Source organism: Procambarus clarkii, unplaced genomic scaffold (assembly GCF_040958095.1).
Source record: "Procambarus clarkii isolate CNS0578487 unplaced genomic scaffold, FALCON_Pclarkii_2.0 HiC_scaffold_113, whole genome shotgun sequence".
NCBI lineage: Eukaryota > Metazoa > Arthropoda > Malacostraca > Decapoda > Cambaridae > Procambarus > Procambarus clarkii.
This window is the reverse complement of record NW_027189146.1, coordinates 2,124,627-2,144,643: the sequence shown is the minus strand read 5'-3', so window position 1 is coordinate 2,144,643 and position 20,017 is coordinate 2,124,627. Positions and strand designations below refer to the sequence as shown.

The window sequence follows — 20,017 nt, the reverse complement described above, 5'->3', positions numbered from 1 at the left end:
CCCCCCCCCCCATTCATAAAATCAACTTCTTTCCTTCCACACCAACCATCGTATTTCTTTGCTCGCACATAATCTTTAATCTAAAGTTATTAAATGATATTACTCACCTCACTCTCCTTCTTTCTCCTTCTTTCTCCTTCCTTCCTTCCTTCCTTCCTTCCTTCCTTCCTTCCTTCCTTCCCTCTAACTCGTTGCAGTTGTTCAGCTTCGACCCATCAAACCCGGACTCGACTGACTCACTTCTGCTGCTCGTTCCAAGGCTTTTTCCTCATACGATGTTGGCTGGTGTGAAGTAATTACTGCAATTCAAATTAACACGATTCATTAATGTACATAACCAATTAACATAATCGTCTCCTACTTGATTTTGACTAGTTGATAGGGTTGTTTTGGTCTCCCCGAAGGGAGTGGACCGATCCCAGAGGTACTGCAATACCGGGCCGATCCGCGGCAAAGGTGGAGCAAGCTCCTAGCACTTCGCCATGTTGCAAAAATCAGTTTAATATCGAGGATCCCACATGGGGATCGTATCAGATATTAAGCTGATAAGAACAGATACTACACTTTGATCTTAGCCAAAAGGCCGAGAAGCGATAGGATGCATGGTTGCTCTGCAACACCAGGCAACAATTGCGGCTAGAAACCACGTAGCGAGTTTCAATTGCAAAAGGGCATGTGATTATCGTTGAGTACTATTCGAATTCAAGCATACATATAAACGCCATGCAGTAAAGGCTTTAACCATTTCTTACCTGATCAATGAATTTATATATATATGCAAATTCATGATATTACATGGTTTCATTCATGAGTAGTGAATATGTAACTGGCGGCAAAGTGGTAAACAGACTCGCGTGGCGTTTCACGAATTCGCTCCTGGCCAGGGAGTATAGCGCTTAACTCTAATACATAAACCTCCATTTGTCATGTGTCTTAAGGTAGCTACAGCTTTTGAAAAGTACAATAACGAATTAAAAGTGCAAGGGGCCTGTTACGCCAACGCTCGTCAAAAAATATAAATAGGAGACGTTCTCTCTCTGATACCATAACAGAAAACGAACAGCACTATTACACGCCAACTATTCCATTTTTGTATATATATCACGACTTTTTCACATCTAACACTTTGCTTGATACATCGTTTTCACAAACCGGAGACGAGGCGAAGCGAGGCAGGGCTGGGTGGCGAGAGGCTAGAGGCTAGAGGCGAGAGGCGAGAGGCGAGAGGCGAGAGGCGAGAGACGAGAGACGAGAGACGAGAGACGAGAGACGAGAGACGAGAGACGAGAGACGAGAGACGAGAGACGAGAGACGAGAGACGAGAGACGAGAGACGAGAGACTAGAGACGAGAGACGAGAGACGAGAGACGAGAGACGTGACGTGATGCCATGCCATGCCATGCCATGCCATGCCATTCAATGCCTTGTGATTCAATACCATGCAGTTCAATGCGATGCGATGCAATGACATGCGATTCGATGCCATGCGAGGCGAGGCGAGGCGATGCATCATCTAACATAACGGGATTCCCTGGAAAACGACTCTGTTGTTGAATGAACAACAAAGTTAAGATATAAGAAGATGTAAGTAATTCGAGAAGTCTGAGTACTGTAGGTACTATAGCAAATTCATTGCTTAATATATGTGAATGTGTAAGGAATCCATCCATCGCTTTTACCGAGTATACAAATACTCGGTCATTGTTGGTGTTTAGGGAGGTAAATGAAGTATTGCAAAGCTAATTACGAAACTAGCTTTCACAATGACATTTGGTGGTTGGTCGCTTTGCAAATTATAGTAGATTCTATATCAATTTTATTCGTTATTTTACGTGAATGAATGTGTGCCTGCTAAATAAAGAATGTAAATATACGTCGGTGGTGTTTAGAGGGGTGAATGAAGCATTTGAAATCTAAATAGGAAACTAGCATTCAAATGGAGAGGGGTGAGAGTGCAGGTGCGCTTGAACTTGGGTGGGTTCTGGGTTTCATTGACGTATATATTACAGGTGAATGTGTGCATCGAATGCTCGATTGAAGTATATAAATACACATTGTTAGTGTGTATTGAGGTAAATGATGGATTGTAAAGCTAATCAAGACACTGGAATTCACTTTGAGGCTAGTGGCTGGCCGGCTGGCAGGCAAGCGTGGAAGTGGCAAACGATCGTTGAGTTGCCGTGTAAAACCACACCAAAGCAACACCTCCCTCCATCTCAAGTCGAATTTCGTCTTTATTACGCATTGGTACATTCCAGCAATGGTAAATTAAATAGATAAACGTCTAATCTTGATGTATGTATGAATATAATTTCGCCGTCAGAGCCGACTAAGGAATTCCGAGTGATATACACACACACTCCTCCCTCCCTCCCTCCCTCCCTCACAAGGGAGAGTGAGTAATTCTGTAAAAAAAAGAAGAGCATGCCAACAATGGGTAACTATTATAGTTAGGTTCTCGATCATAGTAAACCCGTTGATTTAGAGTTTATTTGCACAATGACTACGTCATATTAGATGCCATTTAAATACCAAATCCAGTTCTCCACTAAATGCAGACACAAGTCTAACACTATTCAACCCATCTCTACCAGCCTTTTCATAACAAACCACTAAGCTATCTAAACCAGTTTCCACACTTATATAAATAGAGAAAAACTTCACCCTATATAACCTATCTCAGAAAACAAACAAAATCAATTAATATTGCACTAACTGGCAACCCCCCCCCCCATTCATAAAATCAACTTCTTTCCTTCCACACCAACCATCGTATTTCTTTGCTCGCACATAATCTTTAATCTAAAGTTATTAAATGATATTACTCACCTCACTCTCCTTCTTTCTCCTTCTTTCTCCTTCCTTCCTTCCTTCCTTCCTTCCTTCCTTCCTTCCTTCCTTCCCTCTAACTCGTTGCAGTTGTTCAGCTTCGACCCATCAAACCCGGACTCGACTGACTCACTTCTGCTGCTCGTTCCAAGGCTTTTTCCTCATACGATGTTGGCTGGTGTGAAGTAATTACTGCAATTCAAATTAACACGATTCATTAATGTACATAACCAATTAACATAATCGTCTCCTACTTGATTTTGACTAGTTGATAGGGTTGTTTTTGGTCTCCCCGAAGGGAGTGGACCGATCCCAGAGGTACTGCAATACCGGGCCGATCCGCGGCAAAGGTGGAGCAAGCTCCTAGCACTTCGCCATGTTGCAAAAATCAGTTTAATATCGAGGATCCCACATGGGGATCGTATCAGATATTAAGCTGATAAGAACAGATACTACACTTTGATCTTAGCCAAAAGGCCGAGAAGCGATAGGATGCATGGTTGCTCTGCAACACCAGGCAACAATTGCGGCTAGAAACCACGTAGCGAGTTTCAATTGCAAAAGGGCATGTGATTATCGTTGAGTACTATTCGAATTCAAGCATACATATAAACGCCATGCAGTAAAGGCTTTAACCATTTCTTACCTGATCAATGAATTTATATATATATGCAAATTCATGATATTACATGGTTTCATTCATGAGTAGTGAATATGTAACTGGCGGCAAAGTGGTAAACAGACTCGCGTGGCGTTTCACGAATTCGCTCCTGGCCAGGGAGTATAGCGCTTAACTCTAATACATAAACCTCCATTTGTCATGTGTCTTAAGGTAGCTACAGCTTTTGAAAAGTACAATAACGAATTAAAAGTGCAAGGGGCCTGTTACGCCAACGCTCGTCAAAAAATATAAATAGGAGACGTTCTCTCTCTGATACCATAACAGAAAACGAACAGCACTATTACACGCCAACTATTCCATTTTTGTATATATATCACGACTTTTTCACATCTAACACTTTGCTTGATACATCGTTTTCACAAACCGGAGACGAGGCGAAGCGAGGCAGGGCTGGGTGGCGAGAGGCTAGAGGCTAGAGGCGAGAGGCGAGAGGCGAGAGGCGAGAGGCGAGAGACGAGAGACGAGAGACGAGAGACGAGAGACGAGAGACGAGAGACGAGAGACGAGAGACGAGAGACGAGAGACGAGAGACGAGAGACGAGAGACGAGAGACGAGAGACTAGAGACTAGAGACGAGAGACGAGAGACGAGAGACGAGAGACGTGACGTGATGCCATGCCATGCCATGCCATGCCATGCCATTCAATGCCTTGTGATTCAATACCATGCAGTTCAATGCGATGCGATGCAATGACATGCGATTCGATGCCATGCGAGGCGAGGCGAGGCGATGCATCATCTAACATAACGGGATTCCCTGGAAAACGACTCTGTTGTTGAATGAACAACAAAGTTAAGATATAAGAAGATGTAAGTAATTCGAGAAGTCTGAGTACTGTAGGTACTATAGCAAATTCATTGCTTAATATATGTGAATGTGTAAGGAATCCATCCATCGCTTTTACCGAGTATACAAATACTCGGTCATTGTTGGTGTTTAGGGAGGTAAATGAAGTATTGCAAAGCTAATTACGAAACTAGCTTTCACAATGACATTTGGTGGTTGGTCGCTTTGCAAATTATAGTAGATTCTATATCAATTTTATTCGTTATTTTACGTGAATGAATGTGTGCCTGCTAAATAAAGAATGTAAATATTACGTCGGTGGTGTTTAGAGGGGTGAATGAAGCATTTGAAATCTAAATAGGAAACTAGCATTCAAATGGAGAGGGGTGAGAGTGCAGGTGCGCTTGAACTTGGGTGGGTTCTGGGTTTCATTGACGTATATATTACAGGTGAATGTGTGCATCGAATGCTCGATTGAAGTATATAAATACACATTGTTAGTGTGTATTGAGGTAAATGATGGATTGTAAAGCTAATCAAGACACTGGAATTCACTTTGAGGCTAGTGGCTGGCCGGCTGGCAGGCAAGCGTGGAAGTGGCAAACGATCGTTGAGTTGCCGTGTAAAACCACACCAAAGCAACACCTCCCTCCATCTCAAGTCGAATTTCGTCTTTATTACGCATTGGTACATTCCAGCAATGGTAAATTAAATAGATAAACGTCTAATCTTGATGTATGTATGAATATAATTTCGCCGTCAGAGCCGACTAAGGAATTCCGAGTGATATACACACACACTCCTCCCTCCCTCCCTCCCTCCCTCACAAGGGAGAGTGAGTAATTCTGTAAAAAAAAGAAGAGCATGCCAACAATGGGTAACTATTATAGTTAGGTTCTCGATCATAGTAAACCCGTTGATTTAGAGTTTATTTGCACAATGACTACGTCATATTAGATGCCATTTAAATACCAAATCCAGTTCTCCACTAAATGCAGACACAAGTCTAACACTATTCAACCCATCTCTACCAGCCTTTTCATAACAAACCACTAAGCTATCTAAACCAGTTTCCACACTTATATAAATAGAGAAAAACTTCACCCTATATAACCTATCTCAGAAAACAAACAAAATCAATTAATATTGCACTAACTGGCAACCCCCCCCCCCATTCATAAAATCAACTTCTTTCCTTCCACACCAACCATCGTATTTCTTTGCTCGCACATAATCTTTAATCTAAAGTTATTAAATGATATTACTCACCTCACTCTCCTTCTTTCTCCTTCTTTCTCCTTCCTTCCTTCCTTCCTTCCTTCCTTCCTTCCTTCCTTCCTTCCCTCTAACTCGTTGCAGTTGTTCAGCTTCGACCCATCAAACCCGGACTCGACTGACTCACTTCTGCTGCTCGTTCCAAGGCTTTTTCCTCATACGATGTTGGCTGGTGTGAAGTAATTACTGCAATTCAAATTAACACGATTCATTAATGTACATAACCAATTAACATAATCGTCTCCTACTTGATTTTGACTAGTTGATAGGGTTGTTTTTGGTCTCCCCGAAGGGAGTGGACCGATCCCAGAGGTACTGCAATACCGGGCCGATCCGCGGCAAAGGTGGAGCAAGCTCCTAGCACTTCGCCATGTTGCAAAAATCAGTTTAATATCGAGGATCCCACATGGGGATCGTATCAGATATTAAGCTGATAAGAACAGATTTTATTTTCAGAAAATGGTACAGAGTGTCTTTTTACAATGCTTTCATGTAGCCTAGCTTAACATTTTACAGCAAAAGCTAAGGTTTACAAAGGAGCTTTTAGACAAGTTACATAGTGTGAATTATTTTTGAGCCTAACATTTATACAATACAAAATTTTTACTACACTTTGATCTTAGCCAAAAGGCCGAGAAGCGATAGGATGCATGGTTGCTCTGCAACACCAGGCAACAATTGCGGCTAGAAACCACGTAGCGAGTTTCAATTGCAAAAGGGCATGTGATTATCGTTGAGTACTATTCGAATTCAAGCATACATATAAACGCCATGCAGTAAAGGCTTTAACCATTTCTTACCTGATCAATGAATTTATATATATATGCAAATTCATGATATTACATGGTTTCATTCATGAGTAGTGAATATGTAACTGGCGGCAAAGTGGTAAACAGACTCGCGTGGCGTTTCACGAATTCGCTCCTGGCCAGGGAGTATAGCGCTTAACTCTAATACATAAACCTCCATTTGTCATGTGTCTTAAGGTAGCTACAGCTTTTGAAAAGTACAATAACGAATTAAAAGTGCAAGGGGCCTGTTACGCCAACGCTCGTCAAAAAATATAAATAGGAGACGTTCTCTCTCTGATACCATAACAGAAAACGAACAGCACTATTACGCGCCAACTATTCCATTTTTGTATATATATCACGACTTTTTCACATCTAACACTTTGCTTGATACATCGTTTTCACAAACCGGAGACGAGGCGAAGCGAGGCAGGGCTGGGTGGCGAGAGGCTAGAGGCTAGAGGCTAGAGGCGAGAGGCGAGAGGCGAGAGGCGAGAGACGAGAGACGAGAGACGAGAGACGAGAGACGAGAGACGAGAGACGAGAGACGAGAGACGAGAGACGAGAGACGAGAGACGAGAGACGAGAGACGAGAGACTAGAGACGAGAGACGAGAGACGAGAGACGAGAGACGTGACGTGATGCCATGCCATGCCATGCCATGCCATTCAATGCCTTGTGATTCAATACCATGCAGTTCAATGCGATGCGATGCAATGACATGCGATTCGATGCCATGCGAGGCGAGGCGAGGCGATGCATCATCTAACATAACGGGATTCCCTGGAAAACGACTCTGTTGTTGAATGAACAACAAAGTTAAGATATAAGAAGATGTAAGTAATTCGAGAAGTCTGAGTACTGTAGGTACTATAGCAAATTCATTGCTTAATATATGTGAATGTGTAAGGAATCCATCCATCGCTTTTACCGAGTATACAAATACTCGGTCATTGTTGGTGTTTAGGGAGGTAAATGAAGTATTGCAAAGCTAATTACGAAACTAGCTTTCACAATGACATTTGGTGGTTGGTCGCTTTGCAAATTATAGTAGATTCTATATCAATTTTATTCGTTATTTTACGTGAATGAATGTGTGCCTGCATACATTGCCTAAATAAAGAATGTAAATATACGTCGGTGGTGTTTAGAGGGGTGAATGAAGCATTTGAAATCTAAATAGGAAACTAGCATTCAAATGGAGAGGGGTGAGAGTGCAGGTGCGCTTGAACTTGGGTGGGTTCTGGGTTTCATTGACGTATATATTACAGGTGAATGTGTGCATCGAATGCTCGATTGAAGTATATAAATACACATTGTTAGTGTGTATTGAGGTAAATGATGGATTGTAAAGCTAATCAAGACACTGGAATTCACTTTGAGGCTAGTGGCTGGCCGGCTGGCAGGCAAGCGTGGAAGTGGCAAACGATCGTTGAGTTGCCGTGTAAAACCACACCAAAGCAACACCTCCCTCCATCTCAAGTCGAATTTCGTCTTTATTACGCATTGGTACATTCCAGCAATGGTAAATTAAATAGATAAACGTCTAATCTTGATGTATGTATGAATATAATTTCGCCGTCAGAGCCGACTAAGGAATTCCGAGTGATATACACACACACTCCTCCCTCCCTCCCTCCCTCCCTCACAAGGGAGAGTGAGTAATTCTGTAAAAAAAAGAAGAGCATGCCAACAATGGGTAACTATTATAGTTAGGTTCTCGATCATAGTAAACCCGTTGATTTAGAGTTTATTTGCACAATGACTACGTCATATTAGATGCCATTTAAATACCAAATCCAGTTCTCCACTAAATGCAGACACAAGTCTAACACTATTCAACCCATCTCTACCAGCCTTTTCATAACAAACCACTAAGCTATCTAAACCAGTTTCCACACTTATATAAATAGAGAAAAACTTCACCCTATATAACCTATCTCAGAAAACAAACAAAATCAATTAATATTGCACTAACTGGCAACCCCCCCCCCCATTCATAAAATCAACTTCTTTCCTTCCACACCAACCATCGTATTTCTTTGCTCGCACATAATCTTTAATCTAAAGTTATTAAATGATATTACTCACCTCACTCTCCTTCTTTCTCCTTCTTTCTCCTTCCTTCCTTCCTTCCTTCCTTCCTTCCTTCCTTCCTTCCTTCCCTCTAACTCGTTGCAGTTGTTCAGCTTCGACCCATCAAACCCGGACTCGACTGACTCACTTCTGCTGCTCGTTCCAAGGCTTTTTCCTCATACGATGTTGGCTGGTGTGAAGTAATTACTGCAATTCAAATTAACACGATTCATTAATGTACATAACCAATTAACATAATCGTCTCCTACTTGATTTTGACTAGTTGATAGGGTTGTTTTTGGTCTCCCCGAAGGGAGTGGACCGATCCCAGAGGTACTGCAATACCGGGCCGATCCGCGGCAAAGGTGGAGCAAGCTCCTAGCACTTCGCCATGTTGCAAAAATCAGTTTAATATCGAGGATCCCACATGGGGATCGTATCAGATATTAAGCTGATAAGAACAGATACTACACTTTGATCTTAGCCAAAAGGCCGAGAAGCGATAGGATGCATGGTTGCTCTGCAACACCAGGCAACAATTGCGGCTAGAAACCACGTAGCGAGTTTCAATTGCAAAAGGGCATGTGATTATCGTTGAGTACTATTCGAATTCAAGCATACATATAAACGCCATGCAGTAAAGGCTTTAACCATTTCTTACCTGATCAATGAATTTATATATATATGCAAATTCATGATATTACATGGTTTCATTCATGAGTAGTGAATATGTAACTGGCGGCAAAGTGGTAAACAGACTCGCGTGGCGTTTCACGAATTCGCTCCTGGCCAGGGAGTATAGCGCTTAACTCTAATACATAAACCTCCATTTGTCATGTGTCTTAAGGTAGCTACAGCTTTTGAAAAGTACAATAACGAATTAAAAGTGCAAGGGGCCTGTTACGCCAACGCTCGTCAAAAAATATAAATAGGAGACGTTCTCTCTCTGATACCATAACAGAAAACGAACAGCACTATTACACGCCAACTATTCCATTTTTGTATATATATCACGACTTTTTCACATCTAACACTTTGCTTGATACATCGTTTTCACAAACCGGAGACGAGGCGAAGCGAGGCAGGGCTGGGTGGCGAGAGGCTAGAGGCTAGAGGCGAGAGGCGAGAGGCGAGAGGCGAGAGGCGAGAGACGAGAGACGAGAGACGAGAGACGAGAGACGAGAGACGAGAGACGAGAGACGAGAGACGAGAGACGAGAGACGAGAGACGAGAGACGAGAGACGAGAGACGAGAGACGAGAGACGAGAGACTAGAGACGAGAGACGAGAGACGAGAGACGAGAGACGTGACGTGATGCCATGCCATGCCATGCCATGCCATGCCATTCAATGCCTTGTGATTCAATACCATGCAGTTCAATGCGATGCGATGCAATGACATGCGATTCGATGCCATGCGAGGCGAGGCGAGGCGATGCATCATCTAACATAACGGGATTCCCTGGAAAACGACTCTGTTGTTGAATGAACAACAAAGTTAAGATATAAGAAGATGTAAGTAATTCGAGAAGTCTGAGTACTGTAGGTACTATAGCAAATTCATTGCTTAATATATGTGAATGTGTAAGGAATCCATCCATCGCTTTTACCGAGTATACAAATACTCGGTCATTGTTGGTGTTTAGGGAGGTAAATGAAGTATTGCAAAGCTAATTACGAAACTAGCTTTCACAATGACATTTGGTGGTTGGTCGCTTTGCAAATTATAGTAGATTCTATATCAATTTTATTCGTTATTTTACGTGAATGAATGTGTGCCTGCTAAATAAAGAATGTAAATATACGTCGGTGGTGTTTAGAGGGGTGAATGAAGCATTTGAAATCTAAATAGGAAACTAGCATTCAAATGGAGAGGGGTGAGAGTGCAGGTGCGCTTGAACTTGGGTGGGTTCTGGGTTTCATTGACGTATATATTACAGGTGAATGTGTGCATCGAATGCTCGATTGAAGTATATAAATACACATTGTTAGTGTGTATTGAGGTAAATGATGGATTGTAAAGCTAATCAAGACACTGGAATTCACTTTGAGGCTAGTGGCTGGCCGGCTGGCAGGCAAGCGTGGAAGTGGCAAACGATCGTTGAGTTGCCGTGTAAAACCACACCAAAGCAACACCTCCCTCCATCTCAAGTCGAATTTCGTCTTTATTACGCATTGGTACATTCCAGCAATGGTAAATTAAATAGATAAACGTCTAATCTTGATGTATGTATGAATATAATTTCGCCGTCAGAGCCGACTAAGGAATTCCGAGTGATATACACACACACTCCTCCCTCCCTCCCTCCCTCCCTCACAAGGGAGAGTGAGTAATTCTGTAAAAAAAAGAAGAGCATGCCAACAATGGGTAACTATTATAGTTAGGTTCTCGATCATAGTAAACCCGTTGATTTAGAGTTTATTTGCACAATGACTACGTCATATTAGATGCCATTTAAATACCAAATCCAGTTCTCCACTAAATGCAGACACAAGTCTAACACTATTCAACCCATCTCTACCAGCCTTTTCATAACAAACCACTAAGCTATCTAAACCAGTTTCCACACTTATATAAATAGAGAAAAACTTCACCCTATATAACCTATCTCAGAAAACAAACAAAATCAATTAATATTGCACTAACTGGCAACCCCCCCCCCCATTCATAAAATCAACTTCTTTCCTTCCACACCAACCATCGTATTTCTTTGCTCGCACATAATCTTTAATCTAAAGTTATTAAATGATATTACTCACCTCACTCTCCTTCTTTCTCCTTCTTTCTCCTTCCTTCCTTCCTTCCTTCCTTCCTTCCTTCCTTCCTTCCTTCCCTCTAACTCGTTGCAGTTGTTCAGCTTCGACCCATCAAACCCGGACTCGACTGACTCACTTCTGCTGCTCGTTCCAAGGCTTTTTCCTCATACGATGTTGGCTGGTGTGAAGTAATTACTGCAATTCAAATTAACACGATTCATTAATGTACATAACCAATTAACATAATCGTCTCCTACTTGATTTTGACTAGTTGATAGGGTTGTTTTTGGTCTCCCCGAAGGGAGTGGACCGATCCCAGAGGTACTGCAATACCGGGCCGATCCGCGGCAAAGGTGGAGCAAGCTCCTAGCACTTCGCCATGTTGCAAAAATCAGTTTAATATCGAGGATCCCACATGGGGATCGTATCAGATATTAAGCTGATAAGAACAGATACTACACTTTGATCTTAGCCAAAAGGCCGAGAAGCGATAGGATGCATGGTTGCTCTGCAACACCAGGCAACAATTGCGGCTAGAAACCACGTAGCGAGTTTCAATTGCAAAAGGGCATGTGATTATCGTTGAGTACTATTCGAATTCAAGCATACATATAAACGCCATGCAGTAAAGGCTTTAACCATTTCTTACCTGATCAATGAATTTATATATATATGCAAATTCATGATATTACATGGTTTCATTCATGAGTAGTGAATATGTAACTGGCGGCAAAGTGGTAAACAGACTCGCGTGGCGTTTCACGAATTCGCTCCTGGCCAGGGAGTATAGCGCTTAACTCTAATACATAAACCTCCATTTGTCATGTGTCTTAAGGTAGCTACAGCTTTTGAAAAGTACAATAACGAATTAAAAGTGCAAGGGGCCTGTTACGCCAACGCTCGTCAAAAAATATAAATAGGAGACGTTCTCTCTCTGATACCATAACAGAAAACGAACAGCACTATTACACGCCAACTATTCCATTTTTGTATATATATCACGACTTTTTCACATCTAACACTTTGCTTGATACATCGTTTTCACAAACCGGAGACGAGGCGAAGCGAGGCAGGGCTGGGTGGCGAGAGGCTAGAGGCTAGAGGCGAGAGGCGAGAGGCGAGAGGCGAGAGGCGAGAGACGAGAGACGAGAGACGAGAGACGAGAGACGAGAGACGAGAGACGAGAGACGAGAGACGAGAGACGAGAGACGAGAGACGAGAGACGAGAGACGAGAGACGAGAGACGAGAGACGAGAGACTAGAGACGAGAGACGAGAGACGAGAGACGAGAGACGTGACGTGATGCCATGCCATGCCATGCCATGCCATGCCATTCAATGCCTTGTGATTCAATACCATGCAGTTCAATGCGATGCGATGCAATGACATGCGATTCGATGCCATGCGAGGCGAGGCGAGGCGATGCATCATCTAACATAACGGGATTCCCTGGAAAACGACTCTGTTGTTGAATGAACAACAAAGTTAAGATATAAGAAGATGTAAGTAATTCGAGAAGTCTGAGTACTGTAGGTACTATAGCAAATTCATTGCTTAATATATGTGAATGTGTAAGGAATCCATCCATCGCTTTTACCGAGTATACAAATACTCGGTCATTGTTGGTGTTTAGGGAGGTAAATGAAGTATTGCAAAGCTAATTACGAAACTAGCTTTCACAATGACATTTGGTGGTTGGTCGCTTTGCAAATTATAGTAGATTCTATATCAATTTTATTCGTTATTTTACGTGAATGAATGTGTGCCTGCTAAATAAAGAATGTAAATATACGTCGGTGGTGTTTAGAGGGGTGAATGAAGCATTTGAAATCTAAATAGGAAACTAGCATTCAAATGGAGAGGGGTGAGAGTGCAGGTGCGCTTGAACTTGGGTGGGTTCTGGGTTTCATTGACGTATATATTACAGGTGAATGTGTGCATCGAATGCTCGATTGAAGTATATAAATACACATTGTTAGTGTGTATTGAGGTAAATGATGGATTGTAAAGCTAATCAAGACACTGGAATTCACTTTGAGGCTAGTGGCTGGCCGGCTGGCAGGCAAGCGTGGAAGTGGCAAACGATCGTTGAGTTGCCGTGTAAAACCACACCAAAGCAACAACCTCCCTCCATCTCAAGTCGAATTTCGTCTTTATTACGCATTGGTACATTCCAGCAATGGTAAATTAAATAGATAAACGTCTAATCTTGATGTATGTATGAATATAATTTCGCCGTCAGAGCCGACTAAGGAATTCCGAGTGATATACACACACACTCCTCCCTCCCTCCCTCCCTCCCTCACAAGGGAGAGTGAGTAATTCTGTAAAAAAAAGAAGAGCATGCCAACAATGGGTAACTATTATAGTTAGGTTCTCGATCATAGTAAACCCGTTGATTTAGAGTTTATTTGCACAATGACTACGTCATATTAGATGCCATTTAAATACCAAATCCAGTTCTCCACTAAATGCAGACACAAGTCTAACACTATTCAACCCATCTCTACCAGCCTTTTCATAACAAACCACTAAGCTATCTAAACCAGTTTCCACACTTATATAAATAGAGAAAAACTTCACCCTATATAACCTATCTCAGAAAACAAACAAATCAATTAATATTGCACTAACTGGCAACCCCCCCCCCCATTCATAAAATCAACTTCTTTCCTTCCACACCAACCATCGTATTTCTTTGCTCGCACATAATCTTTAATCTAAAGTTATTAAATGATATTACTCACCTCACTCTCCTTCTTTCTCCTTCTTTCTCCTTCCTTCCTTCCTTCCTTCCTTCCTTCCTTCCTTCCTTCCTTCCCTCTAACTCGTTGCAGTTGTTCAGCTTCGACCCATCAAACCCGGACTCGACTGACTCACTTCTGCTGCTCGTTCCAAGGCTTTTTCCTCATACGATGTTGGCTGGTGTGAAGTAATTACTGCAATTCAAATTAACACGATTCATTAATGTACATAACCAATTAACATAATCGTCTCCTACTTGATTTTGACTAGTTGATAGGGTTGTTTTTGGTCTCCCCGAAGGGAGTGGACCGATCCCAGAGGTACTGCAATACCGGGCCGATCCGCGGCAAAGGTGGAGCAAGCTCCTAGCACTTCGCCATGTTGCAAAAATCAGTTTAATATCGAGGATCCCACATGGGGATCGTATCAGAATATTAAGCTGATAAGAACAGATACTACACTTTGATCTTAGCCAAAAGGCCGAGAAGCGATAGGATGCATGGTTGCTCTGCAACACCAGGCAACATTGCGGCTAGAAAACCACGTAGCGAGTTTCAATTGCAAAAGGGCATGTGATTATCGTTGAGTACTATTCGAATTCAAGCATACGATATAAACGCCATGCAGTAAAGGCTTTAACCATTTCTTTACCTGATCAATGAATTTATATATATATGCAAATTCATGATATTACATGGTTTCATTCATGAGTAGTGAATATGTAACTGGCGGCAAAGTGTAAACAAGACTCGCGTGGCGTTTCACGAATTCGCTCCTGGCCAGGGAGTATAGCGCTTAACTCTAATACATAAACCTCCATTTTGTCATGTGTCTTAAGGTAGCTACAGCTTTTGAAAAAGTACAATAACGAATTAAAAGTGCAAGGGGCCTGTTACGCCAACCGCTCGTCAAAAAATATAAATAGGAGACGTTCTCTCTCTGATACCATAACAGAAAACGAACAGCACTATACGCGCCAACTATTCCATTTTTGTATATATATCACGACTTTTTCACATCTAACACTTTGCTTGATACATCGTTTTCACAACCGGAGACGAGGCGAAGCGAGGCAGGGCTGGGTGGCGAGAGGCTAGAGGCTAGAGGCTAGAGGCGAGAGGCGAGAGGCGAGAGGCGAGAGACGAGAGACGAGAGACGAGAGACGAGAGACGAGAGACGAGAGACGAGAGACGAGAGACGAGAGACGAGAGACGAGAGACGAGAGACGAGAGACGAGAGACTAGAGACGAGAGACGAGAGACGAGAGACGAGAGACGTGACGTGATGCCATGCCATGCCATGCCATGCCATGCCATTCAATGCCTTGTGATTCAATACCATGCAGTTCAATGCGATGCGATGCAATGACATGCGATTCGATGCCATGCGAGGCGAGGCGAGGCGATGCATCATCTAACATAACGGGATTCCCTGGAAAACGACTCTGTTGTTGAATGAACAACAAAGTTAAGATATAAGAAGATGTAAGTAATTCGAGAAGTCTGAGTACTGTAGGTACTATAGCAAATTCATTGCTTAATATATGTGAATGTGTAAGGAATCCATCCATCGCTTTTACCGAGTATACAAATACTCGGTCATTGTTGGTGTTTAGGGAGGTAAATGAAGTATTGCAAAGCTAATTACGAAACTAGCTTTCACAATGACATTGGTGGTTGGTCGCTTTGCAAATTATAGTAGATTCTATATCAATTTTATTCGTTATTTTACGTGAATGAATGTGTGCCTGCTAAATAAAGAATGTAAATATACGTCGGTGTGTTTAGAGGGGTGAATGAAGCATTTGAAATCTAAATAGGAAACTAGCATTCAAATGGAGAGGGGTGAGAGTGCAGGTGCGCTTGAACTTGGTGGGTTTCTGGGTTTCATTGACGTATATATTACAGGTGAATGTGTGCATCGAATGCTCGATTGAAGTTATATAAATACACATTGTTAGTGTGTATTGAGGTAAAATGATGGATTGTAAAGCTAATCAAGACACTGGAATTCACTTTGAGGCTAGTGGCTGGCCGGCTGGCAGAGCGTGGAAGTGGCAAACGATCGTTGAGTTGCCGTGTAAAACCACACCAAAGCAACACCTCCCTCCATCTCAAGTCGAATTTCGTCTTTATTACGCATTGGTACATTCCAGCAATGGTAAATTAAATAGATAAACGTCTAATCTTGATGTATGTATGAATATAATTTCGCCGTCAGAGCCGACTAAGGAATTCCGAGTGATATACACACACACTCCTCCCTCCCTCCCTCCCTCCCTCACAAGGGAGAGTGAGTAATTCTGTAAAAAAAAGAAGAGCATGCCAACAATGGGTAACTATTATAGTTAGGTTCTCGATCATAGTAAACCCGTTGATTTAGAGTTTATTTGCACAATGACTACGTCATATTAGATGCCATTTAAATACCAAATCCAGTTCTCCACTAAATGCAGACACAAGTCTAACACTATTCAACCCATCTCTACCAGCCTTTTCATAACAAACCACTAAGCTATCTAAACCAGTTTCCACACTTATATAAATAGAGAAAAACTTCACCCTATATAACCTATCTCAGAAAACAAACAAAATCAATTAATATTGCACTAACTGGCAACCCCCCCCCCCATTCATAAAATCAACTTCTTTCCTTCCACACCAACCATCGTATTTCTTTGCTCGCACATAATCTTTAATCTAAAGTTATTAAATGATATTACTCACCTCACTCTCCTTCTTTCTCCTTCTTTCTCCTTCCTTCCTTCCTTCCTTCCTTCCTTCCTTCCTTCCTTCCTTCCCTCTAACTCGTTGCAGTTGTTCAGCTTCGACCCATCAAACCCGGACTCGACTGACTCACTTCTGCTGCTCGTTCCAAGGCTTTTTCCTCATACGATGTTGGCTGGTGTGAAGTAATTACTGCAATTCAAATTAACACGATTCATTAATGTACATAACCAATTAACATAATCGTCTCCTACTTGATTTTGACTAGTTGATAGGGTTGTTTTTGGTCTCCCCGAAGGGAGTGGACCGATCCCAGAGGTACTGCAATACCGGGCCGATCCGCGGCAAAGGTGGAGCAAGCTCCTAGCACTTCGCCATGTTGCAAAAATCAGTTTAATATCGAGGATCCCACATGGGGATCGTATCAGATATTAAGCTGATAAGAACAGATACTACACTTTGATCTTAGCCAAAAGGCCGAGAAGCGATAGGATGCATGGTTGCTCTGCAACACCAGGCAACAATTGCGGCTAGAAACCACGTAGCGAGTTTCAATTGCAAAAGGGCATGTGATTATCGTTGAGTACTATTCGAATTCAAGCATACATATAAACGCCATGCAGTAAAGGCTTTAACCATTTCTTACCTGATCAATGAATTTATATATATATGCAAATTCATGATATTACATGGTTTCATTCATGAGTAGTGAATATGTAACTGGCGGCAAAGTGGTAAACAGACTCGCGTGGCGTTTCACGAATTCGCTCCTGGCCAGGGAGTATAGCGCTTAACTCTAATACATAAACCTCCATTTGTCATGTGTCTTAAGGTAGCTACAGCTTTTGAAAAGTACAATAACGAATTAAAAGTGCAAGGGGCCTGTTACGCCAACGCTCGTCAAAAAATATAAATAGGAGACGTTCTCTCTCTGATACCATAACAGAAAACGAACAGCACTATTACGCGCCAACTATTCCATTTTTGTATATATATCACGACTTTTTCACATCTAACACTTTGCTTGATACATCGTTTTCACAAACCGGAGACGAGGCGAAGCGAGGCAGGGCTGGGTGGCGAGAGGCTAGAGGCTAGAGGCGAGAGGCGAGAGGCGAGAGGCGAGAGGCGAGAGACGAGAGACGAGAGACGAGAGACGAGAGACGAGAGACGAGAGACGAGAGACGAGAGACGAGAGACGAGAGACGAGAGACGAGAGACGAGAGACGAGAGACTAGAGACGAGAGACGAGAGACGAGAGACGAGAGACGACGTGATGAGCAGACGATGCCATGCCATGCCATTCAATGCCTTGTGATTCAATACCATGCAGTTCAATGCGATGCGATGCAATGACATGCGATTCGATGCCATGCGAGGCGAGGCGAGGCGATGCATCATCTAACATAACGGGATTCCCTGGAAAACGACTCTGTTGTTGAATGAACAACAAAGTTAAGATATAAGAAGATGTAAGTAATTCGAGAAGTCTGAGTACTGTAGGTACTATAGCAAATTCATTGCTTAATATATGTGAATGTGTAAGGAATCCATCCATCGCTTTTACCGAGTATACAAATACTCGGTCATTGTTGGTGTTTAGGGAGGTAAATGAAGTATTGCAAAGCTAATTACGAAACTAGCTTTCACAATGACATTTGGTGGTTGGTCGCTTTGCAAATTATAGTAGATTCTATATCAATTTTATTCGTTATTTTACGTGAATGAATGTGTGCCTGCATACATGCCTAAATAAAGAATGTAAATATACGTCGGTGGTGTTTAGAGGGGTGAATGAAGCATTTGAAATCTAAATAGGAAACTAGCATTCAAATGGAGAGGGGTGAGAGTGCAGGTGCGCTTGAACTTGGGTGGGTTCTGGGTTACATTGACGTATATATTACAGGTGAATGTGTGCATCGAATGCTCGATTGAAGTATATAAATACACATTGTTAGTGTGTATTGAGGTAAATGATGGATTGTAAAGCTAATCAAGACACTGGAATTCACTTTGAGGCTAGTGGCTGGCCGGCTGGCAGGCAAGCGTGGAAGTGGCAAACGATCGTTGAGTTGCCGTGTAAAACCACACCAAAGCAACACCTCCCTCCATCTCAAGTCGAATTTCGTCTTTATTACGCATTGGTACATTCCAGCAATGGTAAATTAAATAGATAAACGTCTAATCTTGATGTATGTATGAATATAATTTCGCCGTCAGAGCCGACTAAGGAATTCCGAGTGATATACACACACACTCCTCCCTCCCTCCCTCCCTCCCTCACAAGGGAGAGTGAGTAATTCTGTAAAAAAAAGAAGAGCATGCCAACAATGGGTAACTATTATAGTTAGGTTCTCGATCATAGTAAACCCGTTGATTTAGAGTTTATTTGCACAATGACTACGTCATATTAGATGCCATTTAAATACCAAATCCAGTTCTCCACTAAATGCAGACACAAGTCTAACACTATTCAACCCATCTCTACCAGCCTTTTCATAACAAACCACTAAGCTATCTAAACCAGTTTCCACACTTATATAAATAGAGAAAAACTTCACCCTATATAACCTATCTCAGAAAACAAACAAAATCAATTAATATTGCACTAACTGGCAACCCCCCCCCCATTCATAAAATCAACTTCTTTCCTTCCACACCAACCATCGTATTTCTTTGCTCGCACATAATCTTTAATCTAAAGTTATTAAATGATATTACTCACCTCACTCTCCTTCTTTCTCCTTCTTTCTCCTTCCTTCCTTCCTTCCTTCCTTCCTTCCTTCCTTCCTTCCTTCCCTCTAACTCGTTGCAGTTGTTCAGCTTCGACCCATCAAACCCGGACTCGACTGACTCACTTCTGCTGCTCGTTCCAAGGCTTTTTCCTCATACGATGTTGGCTGGTGTGAAGTAATTACTGCAATTCAAATTAACACGATTCATTAATGTACATAACCAATTAACATAATCGTCTCCTACTTGATTTTGACTAGTTGATAGGGTTGTTTTTGGTCTCCCCGAAGGGAGTGGACCGATCCCAGAGGTACTGCAATACCGGGCCGATCCGCGGCAAAGGTGGAGCAAGCTCCTAGCACTTCGCCATGTTGCAAAAATCAGTTTAATATCGAGGATCCCACATGGGGATCGTATCAGATATTAAGCTGATAAGAACAGATTTTTTATTTTCAAAAAATGGTACAGAGTGTCTTTTTACAATGCTTTCATGTAGCCTAGCTTAACATTTTACAGCAAAAGCTAAGGTTTACAAAGGAGCTTTTAGATAAGTTACATAGTGTGAATTATTTTGAGCTAACATTTATACAATACAAAATTTTACATACAAGCTAATA

General features: G+C 42.1%; 6 non-coding genes and 2 pseudogenes across 6 annotated transcripts; all 8 read right to left on the bottom strand.

Moving 5' to 3' along the window:
* Window positions 1-402: 402 nt before the first annotated feature.
* On the bottom strand, window positions 403-595 carry LOC138360533 (U2 spliceosomal RNA). The gene has a single exon (XR_011226455.1). It is a non-coding gene; the product is annotated as a U2 spliceosomal RNA (small nuclear RNA).
* A 2,530-nt stretch (window positions 596-3,125) lies between these two features.
* Window positions 3,126-3,318, bottom strand: LOC138360532 (U2 spliceosomal RNA). The gene has a single exon (XR_011226454.1). It is a non-coding gene; the product is annotated as a U2 spliceosomal RNA (small nuclear RNA).
* Window positions 3,319-5,863: 2,545 nt separating this feature from the next.
* Window positions 5,864-6,039, bottom strand: LOC138360537 (U2 spliceosomal RNA; annotated as a pseudogene).
* Window positions 6,040-8,751: 2,712 nt separating this feature from the next.
* Window positions 8,752-8,944, bottom strand: LOC138360531 (U2 spliceosomal RNA). The gene has a single exon (XR_011226453.1). It is a non-coding gene; the product is annotated as a U2 spliceosomal RNA (small nuclear RNA).
* Window positions 8,945-11,495: 2,551 nt separating this feature from the next.
* On the bottom strand, window positions 11,496-11,688 carry LOC138360530 (U2 spliceosomal RNA). Its single transcript, XR_011226452.1, has one exon. It is a non-coding gene; the product is annotated as a U2 spliceosomal RNA (small nuclear RNA).
* Window positions 11,689-14,239: 2,551 nt separating this feature from the next.
* LOC138360535 (U2 spliceosomal RNA) lies at window positions 14,240-14,433 on the bottom strand. The gene has a single exon (XR_011226456.1). It is a non-coding gene; the product is annotated as a U2 spliceosomal RNA (small nuclear RNA).
* A 2,530-nt stretch (window positions 14,434-16,963) lies between these two features.
* LOC138360529 (U2 spliceosomal RNA) lies at window positions 16,964-17,156 on the bottom strand. The gene has a single exon (XR_011226451.1). It is a non-coding gene; the product is annotated as a U2 spliceosomal RNA (small nuclear RNA).
* Window positions 17,157-19,688: 2,532 nt separating this feature from the next.
* LOC138360536 (U2 spliceosomal RNA) lies at window positions 19,689-19,866 on the bottom strand (annotated as a pseudogene).
* Between the last annotated feature and the right edge of the window lie 151 nt (window positions 19,867-20,017).